The sequence below is a fragment of the Periplaneta americana genome, chromosome 9 (genome assembly GCF_040183065.1).
Source record: "Periplaneta americana isolate PAMFEO1 chromosome 9, P.americana_PAMFEO1_priV1, whole genome shotgun sequence".
Taxonomy (NCBI): domain Eukaryota; kingdom Metazoa; phylum Arthropoda; class Insecta; order Blattodea; family Blattidae; genus Periplaneta; species Periplaneta americana.
The window spans coordinates 53,870,522-53,884,682 of record NC_091125.1 but is presented as its reverse complement, the minus strand read 5'-3'; the positions used below and the strand labels follow the sequence as shown (position 1 = coordinate 53,884,682).

The 14,161-nt window shown below is 34.9% G+C and overlaps 1 long non-coding RNA gene across 1 annotated transcript in view; it reads left to right on the top strand.

The window, feature by feature from the left end:
• The first annotated feature begins 4,325 nt into the window (after positions 1–4,325).
• Positions 4,326–14,161, top strand: part of LOC138705649 (uncharacterized) — a 206,521-nt gene continuing 196,685 nt past the window's right edge. The window contains exons 1-2 of the long non-coding RNA XR_011333712.1: positions 4,326–4,427; positions 10,999–11,093. This is a non-coding gene — a long non-coding RNA (uncharacterized lncRNA). The remainder of the gene's footprint in view (positions 4,428–10,998; positions 11,094–14,161) is intronic.

Genomic DNA, 14,161 nt, shown 5'->3' with positions numbered 1-14,161 from the left:
TAAAATATAGAATTACCACATATCTCCGGTGATACAAAGGTGAAATGTATATATTTTTTATCCCCTCTCTTCATTTATGTGTCACATTTTATCTTCGATTATTATTAGGATGAAGTTATCTATTGTGGACAACTTGCTAGAAAGTTTCCCTCCAAAATTTTACGGAAGTGAGCTAAGTATCCTTCGATCCGTCATGTTCATAGGCGTCGCAGTGTGAAGTGTGAACCGAGCTTCAATATTTGATATCCATAGCAACATCAAAGTGTTGTAGCTCCTGTCTCATACGTCACAAGAGAAAGGCGATATATTGATTTGAAATTACCAACCTAATATAATTTGGAAAATTTACAGCTACTCCTTGCACTGCCTTTAGTGCTGGAATCTAACAGACGAGATCGGGCTTCAGCATGGAAGCATTAGTCTACATGTAACGTAGCTTTTATTTTGTATATCAGAACAGACAGGGGTTAGGGATCAAGAGCCTAATATGTAAATAACAAATACTTTCTCACTTACTTTACGCAGTAGCCAATTAAATTCTTGTTTACGTAAATATGTATCAAATACGTATTGTACGCGATTATTGCCTAATATCTCCTCTTTGCGAATTTGCTTGTTCTTTCATCTTTATAACACAGTTCTGTTCAATTTTGACGAAATAGTAATTATTTTGTGCGAAGATCGTTTATTACATACCTGAAAGACGAATTTATAATTAGTTGCAATGAAATCTTAATGTTGGTTTCTGTTTAATGACGCCAACTTCGGAACATCAAAATATCTTTCTTCAACATTGTTGTTGTAAAATGTTTTCTGTGTTTACTATACTCCAGCAGGCTGTGATATACGTCTGTCTTTCCCAACCCCCCCCCCCCCCCCGTCTATAAATGCGAACTTAAAACAAACGGTAAGGTTATGGAATGATTTATTTTTCATTTTAATATTTTAACAATATTATTTATATAACATATTGCAGTAATAACATCGGCATCTGGAATCTCGTTGACTTTTTCACGGCTTCCTTAATGTTACTTGTATCAGGAATGCAATAAGTTTCGTGGAGTAGTAGACTTTACTTAATTTTTTAAAATATTTAAAAACAATAATTAACATTGCAATTTAGGTGAAATTGCAGTGGTAAGTTTCCAATTTATAATTATTATTATGTTAAACGTCTCTAAAAATAATATGTTAAAAGCCTAAAGCAGTAAAATGAATGTCGCGCGTAAGCGGTAAGAAGAGGGAAATTGTTATGTGTGTTACGTTGGGAATACTGAATGTGGTATTTCACACTTACCGCGTATTGGTTCTGTGCGGAAAACAAGCAAATACGTACGATCTCGCACAAACGTTTGTCACATTACGCAGTAATTTAAAGTCACGATCATTTCGCGTTCAGAAGCAAATTATATTTTTCATGTTTAAAAAAACAATTGTCACTGAATCTGCTTCTCAACTGTTGCGTACACTGCGGCCGTCATTAATAATCATTAATTACTTATCATTTCTGTGCTTTCTAAAGCTTATGTCTTCTACTGGAATTACGTTTTTGGATATTCCACGTGTCCTAGAACTTGACATTTCCAAAGTTTCGGAACTACTTACAGGTTCTAACATCAGAGTAAGTCCAAAAAGGTCGTCTACTCTTTTGGGCTCGTTACACCAGGCTAATCCGAATTCAGTCATGAGCGTTGGTAGCTTCTTCAAAGGAAAACGAAGCTGTCCACATAACTGTTAGAAAGTAGACATTGTTGTATCTACCGAAATTCGAAACAAAGTTTGAAAAAGAAAATTCAATTTGATAATTAGAAGATTACTATAATCCACTAACATGCGTAGTAATAGGTACCCTTAGGGTGTAAATAAGGAGACCCGGACTAGGTATAAGCGTCAGGCAGAACATGGCTCATGCGCAGAGGCAGGTATTATGGAGATTAATTTTATCATTTGCGTTTCTTATTATTAGTGTCGGCGGAGATTGCTGGAGATTGATTTGCACTCTTGGAGGAGATTAATGGAAAGTTTGGAAAATACAATTATTTTGTAATTGGAGTATTAACTCAGTATGAATATTACTTTCCAAATAATTAACATTAAAGTTCGTTGGATTCTGGTAAAGGTGCGGTATGGCCAATGGACAATATTTGTTGGATTGAGACTTTATTTAACACTTCATTAAAAACGAAAAAAAAAAAAAAAAAGGTTTTAATGTTTACGCCAGAAAAATTGAAGGTTCTTAGCCTACTTTGATACAACATACTTTGGTTCAGAGACAAGAATGGTCAATAAGCTACTAATACCAGTTTCAACGTTAATTATTTTAAAATTAATAACGATATTTTAATTGATTTCAGAACTAAACTGTTCTGGAAATGTAGGTTAACACTAGTTCATCGAGTGTATAAATGTTCTTGAAATTGATTTGGAACAAGACAATGATGACAGATTGATGATGATGATGATGATGATGATGATGATGATGATGATGATGATGAGGATGAGGATGATGATGAGGATGACGACGACAGAGATGATGAATGGTAGCATTGACTTTATTGTCAACTTTTGTTCTTGGTAACTCTCGTGCAATTAATTCATGGCAAAAGGGTATAGAAACTCGCCTGAGATGTTTACAAGCTTCAGTCTTTCTGCTCGTAACTTGAACATGTTGATTACCAGTCTTTTCCAGTTCAGTGAATGTTAATGAATCAGTATAAGTTTCCACTGGACATCGCAGAAAGACCCGGCTGCTAAGACGCAGATAAATACCAACTACGAATAATGACCAGATATTGATTCAAGTATCTAGCTACTTCACAGACACTGCTGTGGAGCTCTAACCCAGCTGAATGTGTTGCCGAAAATTTACTGTTGGAAAACATGCTATGTTGCTAATGTATTAAAAAAGCTTACGCGATAAAATCATAGGAACAGTGTAGTAGTAGTAATAATAATAATAATAATAATAATAATAATAATAATAATAATAATAATAATAATAATAATAATAATAATAATAATAATAATAATTTCACGTATTAGACCTAGGAGTCTGTTACGGTTTCTATGCAGCGCTTTTTCTGTCTTCTAAAGTTTCTACAGCCTCTTGGAGTTAGCTTATAGCGTAAGATCAGTTTTGGCAAGCGGTTAGAGAGCATCCTGGCAACATGTTCTTTCCAGTTCATGTCTGTATTGTTCTATCTACAGTAGTGACAAAAGACAACCGGACCGACTCTTGTAGCTGACTTCAGAGCCTTGTTCACTCCAGAGCACGATAAACTGGTAACTAAGACTTTCGTGGTTCGAATCCTGCCTGGGAAGGGAAACTTTTTTTTTTGTTCCTTATTAAAATTTATTCCCAATACTTTTCGATTGCAGCGATATTATACTACTTAATTAACTTATTATTCCCAGAACATGAATTTTACCAGCAAGGCTCTGAAATCAGCTACAAGGGTCGGTCCGATTTTTTTGCCACTACTGTACATTTAATTATTTAAGAATGTCCTCATTTCTTTTATGGTCAAGGAGGGAATAACCAGCAGTTCTTCTCATAAATCGCATTTCGACTGTTGTGAGTCCCCTTTCGTCAGCCTTTTTGATGGTCCAGGCTTCGCTTCCATATGTGAGAACTGGTCGAGCAAGAATTTTATATATCCTGAGTCTAGTGTGTCGCTGGACTTGAGAAGGCTTAAAAACTTCATTGATTACAGCTGGGATCTAGGAGAATTTGGAAATCTGAATATTCATATCTTCGTCGTCAGCAAATGAGGGATTGTAGCCAAGGTATTTGAATGAATTACACTTCTAATAAAACATTATTTACACAAATTTTACTCTGAATTGGTTCTGTGCCTAAAATTGCCATTATTTTCGTTTTCTGTGTTGAGATTGTCATATCAAATTAGGAAGCAGTATTATCTAAGTTATATACAGCGCGTTGGAGGTCGGATTCTGTTCTTGGAATAATAACCTGGTAGTCTGCAAATCAATCTATCGAGATGGGAATTTCGGCATAGTAGGATTCCAGCAAATAATAATAATAATAATAATAATAATAATAATAATAATAATAATAATAATAATAATAATAACTATTACAGTTATTAAAGTTGATTCAAAGCATCCACTACATCAATCACACCGAAAAATTTTAGAATCTTTTAATTATTACTAACTTCCACAAAATGCGATATTTTTCTAGTCTTTTTAACGATGCTATATCAAACTACTAAGTTATTTAGCGTCGATGGCATCTATGATAGCGATACGGTGTTTGGAGATATGAGGCTGAGAATTTACTATGTGATTCGCTTTGCAGTTGGGGAGAACCTCGGAAAGAAACTAAGCAGATAATCAACCCAAGCGGGAGTCGAACCCACGACCGACCGCAGCTTCGGATCAACAGTCAAACGTGCTTGACACAGGTATTATTATTATTATTATTATTATTATTATTACATTGATTTTATTCCCTTTATTCTTACATTGTCGTATTGATTGCAATAACTGATTTATTCGGACAATGGTACATTGATATTATGTGGTATCTCTCACAACGTGGTAGGTATAAATTATTTTATTTTTTTGGAAGAATAGCAGTCAGTATCTTAAATCTACATTTTGCCTAAAAGCAGCTGCTAAGGCGCAGTAATTATAACTGTATTTTTAACAACATTTAAGGAGAGAATATATAAACGAACATTGTACAATTATTAATTTTAAATGGTTATGAACTTGTATTAGAGTACAGGCAGCACAAGCGATATTATCTCGAAACAAACTGACACTGAAAGTTATGGAAAGAAGAAGCAAAGACTGTGGAATTAAATGTAACAAAAGGTTAGGATTTTTCACCTCTGTTCCGAATATACTTCACAGCCTGAAGGTTCATAGTGCTTATCGGTGGAATTAGTGATGGTGAGATGGTATTTTTCGAGATTTGGATTCTCGATATGGTTTCCCTGACATTCGCTTTACAGTTGGTAAAATATAGGACAAAACGCAAAAATGTAATCAGCCCAACTAGGATTGGAACCCACATACGATCGCAGCCACAGTTCGATTTTGGTTTCTTAGTGTTAAGTATTTCACTACAAGAATATTACATCCTATAACAGTTGTATATAATAAATTTATTGTAACCGAATTGGGAGATGTCCCTTCATTAGAAGCTATTTTTAGGAACGGGCGGAAAGTAGTACTGAAATCTATTAAAATTAGCTGACATTTAAAGGTTATAATGCAAAAATTAAGAAATAACAGGTCTTTCAAATTGCTCAAAATAAGAAATAATGGAGGAAGTTCCGACAACTGGACGCTGTAGAGTCAAGTGTCATCTGAGATTAATGGGGGAAAAGATGAATTCCTCTTATTATTTTACAGATGTTCGAAGACACATGAGGCCGCTATGTTTTGTTATGTGAACGTGAAGTCCTAGCAAACTGAGCACTTGCATTTTCTGTCGCTACTATAGTCCGGATCAGCTTACTTCATATATACCGTCGGATCCCGGCCAATCAGTCACTCATCAGAGTGCACCTCAACACATGTATGGACTTCGGTCCTGCGTTCATAGACATCTATGACGTAGTGCAGAGGGCGGCCACCAGAGGGAACCCAAGAGATGGAGCTTAATCTGAGACGATTCTAAACGGCGTCGGGATTGTATCCGACGTGGCTTAGTGGATAAAGCATCAGCACGTAGAGCTGAAAACCCGGGTTCAAATCCCGGCGCCGGAGAGAATTTTTCTCCGTTCCATCACTCTTTCATCATGTGATGACGCAAAATATCTGCATGGAAATATCATATGTACTTCGGTACATCAAAAATAAATATCATATATTAAGGTTAAAACCTATTTCCCCCCCCCCCATTACTACATAAGCTAGTGGATTATGGTGATTTTCTAGTTTGCAAGTTGAATTTTCTTTTGCCAACTTCGTTTCGAATTTCGTAACTGAGAAATACTACAACTGGTAGTAATTTTATAACTGTTATGTTGGCAGCAGTGACACTAGTTGTCAGTAGTTTAAGTTCTGAAAATTCAAATTGTTCTAGATTTCTGAGCCCATTACTGAAAGCTAGTGAAATATCTGTAATAATATTAATACATAGACTAATAGTTATTGTATGTGTTGCTTTGTGTTGTGGTTACAATTTCAAGATTAGAGTCAGGTAGGTTAAATGTAAATAAATATAACATATTTCATGTGATACATGCCCTTGCGTAATCGGCCGAAATACCATTTCACATTTTAATTAATTTCTTTCGTGTTTAAACTTTTATTACAATAATAGAGTAAATACTCGTATTCTAAAACATACATTTCAAAGTGGCATTCGTTTTCGGAATTCATACTAATCATTTCACGTGATCAAACAAAATACATTTTTAGGTTAGGTCTCGTGATTTGTAAACTGTTTAATCAAAGCAATGAATTTCATGTTGTCAGACAAAATACATTTTAATATTAGATCATACACCAATCTACTAACTACTAACACAATGTGCGAGAAGTCCAGAAGGAAAATATACTCTTTCACAAATTACTGAACCTTTTAGAAAACACCTCCCCAATATAAAGATATGTGGTAAATAAGTAAGACATCGTTATTGCTAATACTATATTACTGGTATTATTATTATTATTATTATTATTATTATTATTATTATTATTATTATTATTATTATTATTATTACAGTACATGGCATTGTGTGATTTTATTCTCTTTTGGTGATATCTAGCATTAGTTGGCAACACTGAAGAGAGGGAAAATTAGTCTTTTAGGGTGCTATGCATAGACATTTCGCTAGCCCGCGCTACGAGCGTGCTGAACTATCCCCGGCTATCGAATGATAAGTTGTACAGGATTCATATCATATCATATCGCTAACACTGGTTTATGAATACGATCGCTGATCATCCACCGGAAGCCCACGCTAAGAATGTCTATGAATATGGCCCTTTGGAATTACTCTTACATGATCCTCAGTATAGGTAGAGGAGTTCAGATAGTAGACTTATAATAGATCAGGCCTGGGCGTTATTAACTCGATTGAGTCATGCAGACCGCCCCTTAACTCCCCACTTCACTTTCCCCGACTGAAACAGTGTTATATTCTGGACCGATACGAGTACACAGGTAGGCAAGCATTACTGAGTGATTGGATTGTATATGGCAGGCATCATAGCTTTCGGCTCTCGCTGGTGGCCTTAAGTTCACCACTAATGCACACTGCCTGGCTGTGTGTTTGTTTCTAAAGCGGTGTAAGCGGAAAGAACATGGGCGGTGGCATCTCCTTTCCGTTTTCTCTTCCACTTTATGCCCAAGGTTGTATAGTAATATACATTGAAGACTGCCAAAACACAAACGGTCTTACTAATAAAAACTCTATATACAGACATTTAAATGTCTTTTACTTATACAATGAGTAGCTCGTTTATACGTCGTGTGTAAATTCCTTATTGATAATCACTACATACGTCGTGTATAACAGTATACAGTAACTATTACACGACTACGTTATAGTTTCGTCATTACTTCGTCACGAAAGGTAATAGAATATCTGATGTTCTCTATTGCATACGGTAGAGCGCTCTAGTGTGGCGTGTTAAGTATCGATAGTACAACTGGCTCTGATCGATTTCCACACTATATTTTGGTCAAAGAGTACAGCTACAGCAAATAATATTCTAATTATTCTGTGCTTTTCGGTTTCTTCTTCTGTGGTTACAAGGCAACCATCATCATAAAATTACAGTCGATACGAACAGCTGTTAGAGGGGCGGCCATTTTCTCTCTATATACAACGCTTAAACAAGGGGTTTCGTGTATATAACTACTGAAAAGCAATTCCGATTGTATAGTTACAGCCTGTTTATACATCCATTGCTTATGCATGGTTTATTAGTAAAGATTTCTATGTCAATTCTGCATAAGTCTCGTATAAAAACTATTATTAGTAAGACTGAAAGTCAGGAACATTCATTTCTAGTTGAGATTCGAACCCCGAACGTGAGTTTCAAGCGATATGAAAGCTGCGCATATATATTTTTTTTTATACCGTCTAGACAATGAATACATGGAAATCCTGAATTTACCTTGGTACTGAATATGACAGCCGTCGCGTCTTTCTAATGACATCGCTGAATATTTCCGGTTGCACCTTGCGACTTCCTATTCCGCGTGACCCGTCCTGTCGGAACCGGTCCGGCAACCCGCGGCTCGCCAATCATAGGCCGGACCGCTCTTCGCTCATTGGACGCTGACCTGCCGGCCACGGGCTCGCCACCCCAGAGTGAGAACAGTCTGCACCCTTCAGTCATTTTCTGGGGGCGGCTTCGAATATGGGACCCCGCGAGACGGTAAGTTACAAAGACTGAACGCCCTCCAAGTGGAGTGCGGCGCGGCGCTCGCATTCTCTGTTCTGTCAAGAAGTCTCGTCTCGTTTACCTAACCCCCAGACACCACGTCGAAGTCAATATGGAAATAGACTACAGCATGACGTATACTGTGGTATTTAGCTGTTTAAATATCAAGCTCCAGTATGTATATATCAATTTTTAACACATAAATTTAATGACCATTTTTTTATTTATTTTTTGGTTGGTTATTTAACGACGCTGTATCAACTAATAGGTTATTTAACGTCGATGGGATTGGTGATAGCGAGATGGTATTTGGCGAGATGAGGCCAAGAATTCGCCACAGATTACCTGGCATTCACCTTACAGTTGAGGAAAACCTCGGAAAAAATTTAACGTTTTAAACAAAATTCAGACTATGATTAGGACTCAAAATTCCATTCAAAATTTAAGTACCAATATTTTCTGTATTTCTAATTTGTGACATTGGAGATACCGGTTTTAATGTCATTATTTTAAAAGCAATACACTTTTCTTAAAACAATTTCATAGTAATTAGATGCAATAAGTAATGAGAAAAATATCGTTACCTTTTTAAGTAATACAGATCACAGACATTTCTACACTTTTGTCCGAAGTTTTCAATTGACAACATAATTCTGAACGATTTCTCTAAGTCAATGATTTTATGGAAACTCATTGTCTGCTTTTGACACTATTTGAAGCAATTTTTAGAAATTCGCTGTACTATGCAATCGCTGTACTATTCTATATTTAAAAATAAAGAACCATTACTTTTAGTAAAAATTGTTGCATTTCATGTTCCTCAGTGCTGGATAATTTCACTCATAGATATGAACAAAATTAGTCCAACAGTTTCGGAGAAATTACTATGCACCGAGAAACATAGGAAGGAACTGACAGATAGAAACTACTTCCGATATTGGGGACTTAAAAAATGTATAATAGTTACAATAACAAAATATTGTGAAAATATTAGAATTGCAGTTATACGAATAATTGGATATGTATTCCGCAAACAATTTTAATTATACATGTATAGTTCGATTCATACGTTATTGTATCCCATCTTGTTGATGTCGATCAGGTGATTCATTACTACATATTGTCATTATTCACTTGTCTCGCTAATCAAAAATATTTGCAGATTCATCAAATAACAATCTCTGAAATTATTTCTCGACATGCTCTGTGCAACAATTAATTGGCTATTAACAAATAAGATTATAATAATTACTCTGGACATACGGAACAACAGAATCACGAGTTAATTAATTCATTGCGTCATATTATTTTCAGCGCACATAAGTACAATGAACTAAACTTATGCATGCGTCTGATATAAATTTAGTATCTTTCTAACTTTTCTTGTTTTTGCATCCATTTTGATTGTTCGGAATTAATCTCATATAAAATTCTATTGTTTTCAAATATGATTTTGATATTTCTAAGGATAACAGAAACTGTTATTTTATTAACATTGTTATTGTTAAAATGTTTGCATCCTTCAATTTAAAAAATAAATTTAATAGTTGTATTAAATATATCACTAATAAAATTTTTTTAGAAAACTGAATTATTATACAAGATGTTAAACAAATCCTAAATACGTTTGCGTTAAAATAAAATATGTATCTTAATTTAAATAAACTGTGCAGAGAACAAAGGTACACTCAACTTTATTCCGCCCTGCTGATAAATGAAGTGTTAAGTAGTTTGTAGGAAAAGTAAAAAAGTAGGTCCCAAAAAATTTCATTTTCCTTATTTGGTAATTATTGAGGAAAATTGTGTATTCTATATGATACGAATTATTTACCAGGCTGTTAAGTAACTGCACTGCACAGAATATCCGGGCTGTGTTATCATTAATGCTGAAAAAAAAGAAGATAGGTATCGATAAAATATAGCACATACAGTATGTCTCTTAATCAAGAGATTTCAACGCTGATTTTAAACTCCGGAGTCACAAGTTAAAATTCCGGCGAGTGTAAAATAAATCAGTGGTGGACAAAAACTGTGTTGAGCACGAGTTTTCTCGGGATGCTTCCGTTTCCCTTTCTGTCATTAACCCTTAAATTCACAAAGAATCCTACAGGATACAACAGGTTAATATGCTATAATTTTAATAGAACAATAAAAAAAATTGGTAGGGAAATTAAATAACGAAAATTATACAATACTACAATATTGTACAACATATAAAATATAGACATTGCGATAGTTGTTTTCTTTACAGTCCGACACGGTTTAATAAACTAGTGTGAGAAATGAAGTTTTGCCAATTTAAGGATTAAACTGGTTCTTTGTTATTATTTGCCGAATAATTAATTCATTAAATGCAAATGAGAAACAAAACATAGAAAATGTAGTGGTTTTGTAATTTGTCTTTAAAATATAGCGATATGTCTCAATGTCGTTCATTACCTTTAAGTATTTAATGTTTTATAATTAGACAGTACTGAACTAATTGACATAAAAACTTATTGAGAGTGACAATGCTAATGGAAATGTAATAATTATGTTTTCTCTTGTAGCAATTCATACGTAGTATCAACGCAATTAATAAAGATTTTTTTCCACAAAAGTATTGTTACTTTTATTCAACAGGAAAAGCAGCGGATTAAGTATGATCGTGTTTGAAAACAACTTCCATGGGGCAGGACCATTTCAATTTCCGGATGCCGCATCATTCTGATAATATGGTAAGATGAACAATTATGTCTGCCTGTATGGCACATTAGTAATAAGGATCTCCGTTTGTAGCCAGAAGTGTAAAGTAGTACTGTGCGTCATGCTGTCCACATAGCTAAGAAATTTCGTAATGCAGGAATGTTTATAATAAAATCCTGAATAGAGAATAAAAAAATAACAATTACGAAGAGATTTTAAGGAATAAAACGGAAATTGACGTTTCAAAATTATATTGAAATATTTTAACTAATTTGCTATTAAAATTGGAGTAGAATATATATTTGTCTGTCTTTGGAGGATAACTTTCAGACCGAATTCTAGTGTCCTCCTCAGAGTAGCAGAGCTGTTCTAATTCCTTGTTATCGCTACTTTTCATATTTGCAATGTTTTTTTTTTCTTTTATTGTGACCAGTGATAGTCACTGTATTGTATATCTAATGTTTTTAGCTATTGTTCGACTGACAGAGTTTTTAACTAAAAATACAGTGAATTTCGGTTTAATTCGCGATACAGAAATGGAGTTTTTAATTTTTAAATTTTATTAGGTTATTTTACGACGCTTTATCAACATCTCACGCTATTTAGCGTCAGAATGAAATGAAGGTGATAATGCCGTGAAATGAGTTCGGGGTCCAGCACCGAAAGTTACCCAGCATTTGCTCATATTGCATTGAGGAAAAACCCCGGAAAATACCTCAACCAGGTAACTTGTCCCGACCGGGAATCGAACCCGGGCCACCTGGTTTCGCGGCCAGACGCGATAGCCGTTACTCCACAGGTGTGGACGAAATGAAGTTTTATCTCCTATGACAGGAGTTGGGTGTGGCCTGAATGGTTCTCAGGAAGGCCACTTGATGTCCGCATGCCTCAATTTTAGTTCACAATTTTAAGAACAATGAGAGTGAAGTGGACCGAAGGGGCCAATCCACGACAGTACATTATCATGAAATGGATTACAATGTTGCGATCTAAAAGAACTAGATGCTGTATATTTTCGTTTAATTGTATATTACGATACAAGGTTCAGAAATGCTTTTTACAAAACTGAGGAAAAGTTTGAAAAACTCGCTCTACCAGTTTTTTAATTTCCGAGATTTTGTAATGCACTTCACAGACGTGTATTGTACAACATTTTTTGCACGATCATATTTTTAAAATTGCAAATACGTACTATACAGTCTGCACTGAAAATTTAGAGCAATATTATTCCAAAGCCTTCGCAAAATTATACTCTATTAAACAACAATAAGTGCACTGTATTGGTTGGGTGTATTTCAGTATAGTTTTATGTTATGAAGCATGGTTTCCCTAGCAACAAGTTTCTGTGTGGAACTTTTAACTTTCAAGGCCTCACAACAATAGCTGTAAATACAATAGAAAAACACGATCGTGCAAAAAAATATATTTCCTTACTTATTAGGAATCATGTTTAAGAATTTGAGAAAGCTACACAACGCAGAACTGCACGCATTGTTTTCTTCACCTGACATAATTAGGAACATAAAATCCAGACGTTTGAGATGGGCAGGGCATGTAGCACGTATGGGCGAATCCAGAAATGCATATAGAGTGTTAGTTGGGAGACCGGAGGGAAAAAGACCTTTGGGGAGGCCGAGACGTAGATGGGAGGATAATATTAAAATGATTTGAGGGAGGTAGGATAAATGATGATAGAGACTGGATTAATCTTGCAAACGATAGGGACCGATGGCGGGCTTATGTGAGGGCGGCAATGAACCTCCGGGTTCTTTAAAAGCTATTTTGTAAGTATTTAAGAATTTGAACGAACAGAATTCTCTTTGTATACATAATTTAATTATTTGTTTTATAGTGTTATTTATTCCTGCTTTTAACTTCAGGAGTTAGTCTTCTTTGATAAAATGATAGCGTGGTTTTTAATTTTTAAGTAGAAAATATTTTGAAGGAAACTGCTCTAATTTATTTCAGAGGAATCTCTGTTTATGTGTATTGTACAGATATTTCGATTCCCGCTCTATATGAACATATTTGTGAAGAATATTGTTAATACAGATACATTTTTCTGCATGTACTTTCTCCTTCTTTGCCATTACAACATAAGTGCTCCATGAATGCCGACGTACCACCACCACCACATGGGTAATTACTAGTCATTTCAACCATTACACACTTATTTTATGAAATAGCCAATATATCTGAGCAGCGAGGGGGGACGTAGATTAGAGAAATAAGACTGTCATGATCATTTGAAAAAATGCTATAGACAAAGGCCTTACACATTATACAGTACATATATACATAATAAATATAATACAACAAGCAATAGCTACATACAACACATTAAAATACAACATTCAGAAAAGATATTTGAAGAAACACATTGATATTGCAAAAATAAGTTTTCTAAGGCAATTATATAAAACACATTTGAATCTATTGGAAGAAAGACATGTAATCTGTTGAACATAGTAATGCCAATAGTATGTAACCAATTCTTAGTTTTGTCAACCATACATGTCGTTAAGAGATTAGAAGAATATGCCTTGTGTGATAACTGTTAATATCAGTGAAATCGCTAAGATTATTCTTAACGTATGTCAAATAACTAAAAATATACATATTGATAACTGTTAAGATACCTTCTTCAATAAATAAAGGTCTGCAACGAGCATCATAAATTGAGCCAGTTAATATACGCAAAACCTTTCCTTGTAAGCCAAGTACCATTGCTCCAAAGGCAAATACCATAGAGTAAAATATTATTAAATAACGAATAATATGCAGCTTTTAGGTACAATTTGGGTATTCATTCATTCATCCATTCAGTGTTTTTCCCAAGGGCAGGTCTTTCACTGCAAACTCAGCTTTCTCCAACCTTTCCTATTTTCTGTCTTCCTCTCTGTCGCCTCATATGATTCGTATATCTTAATGTAACCATCTATAACGGCTGGGAGGATCATCGTGCTAACCACACGATACCTCCATACTGGTTGGATGATCATCCATTTCTGCTTCGACATGTGGACGTGAGGCTAGCAACCGGCCGGTCGGTCTTGACCCTTCATGGACTGTAGCGCCATGGATTTACCTTACTTTACTA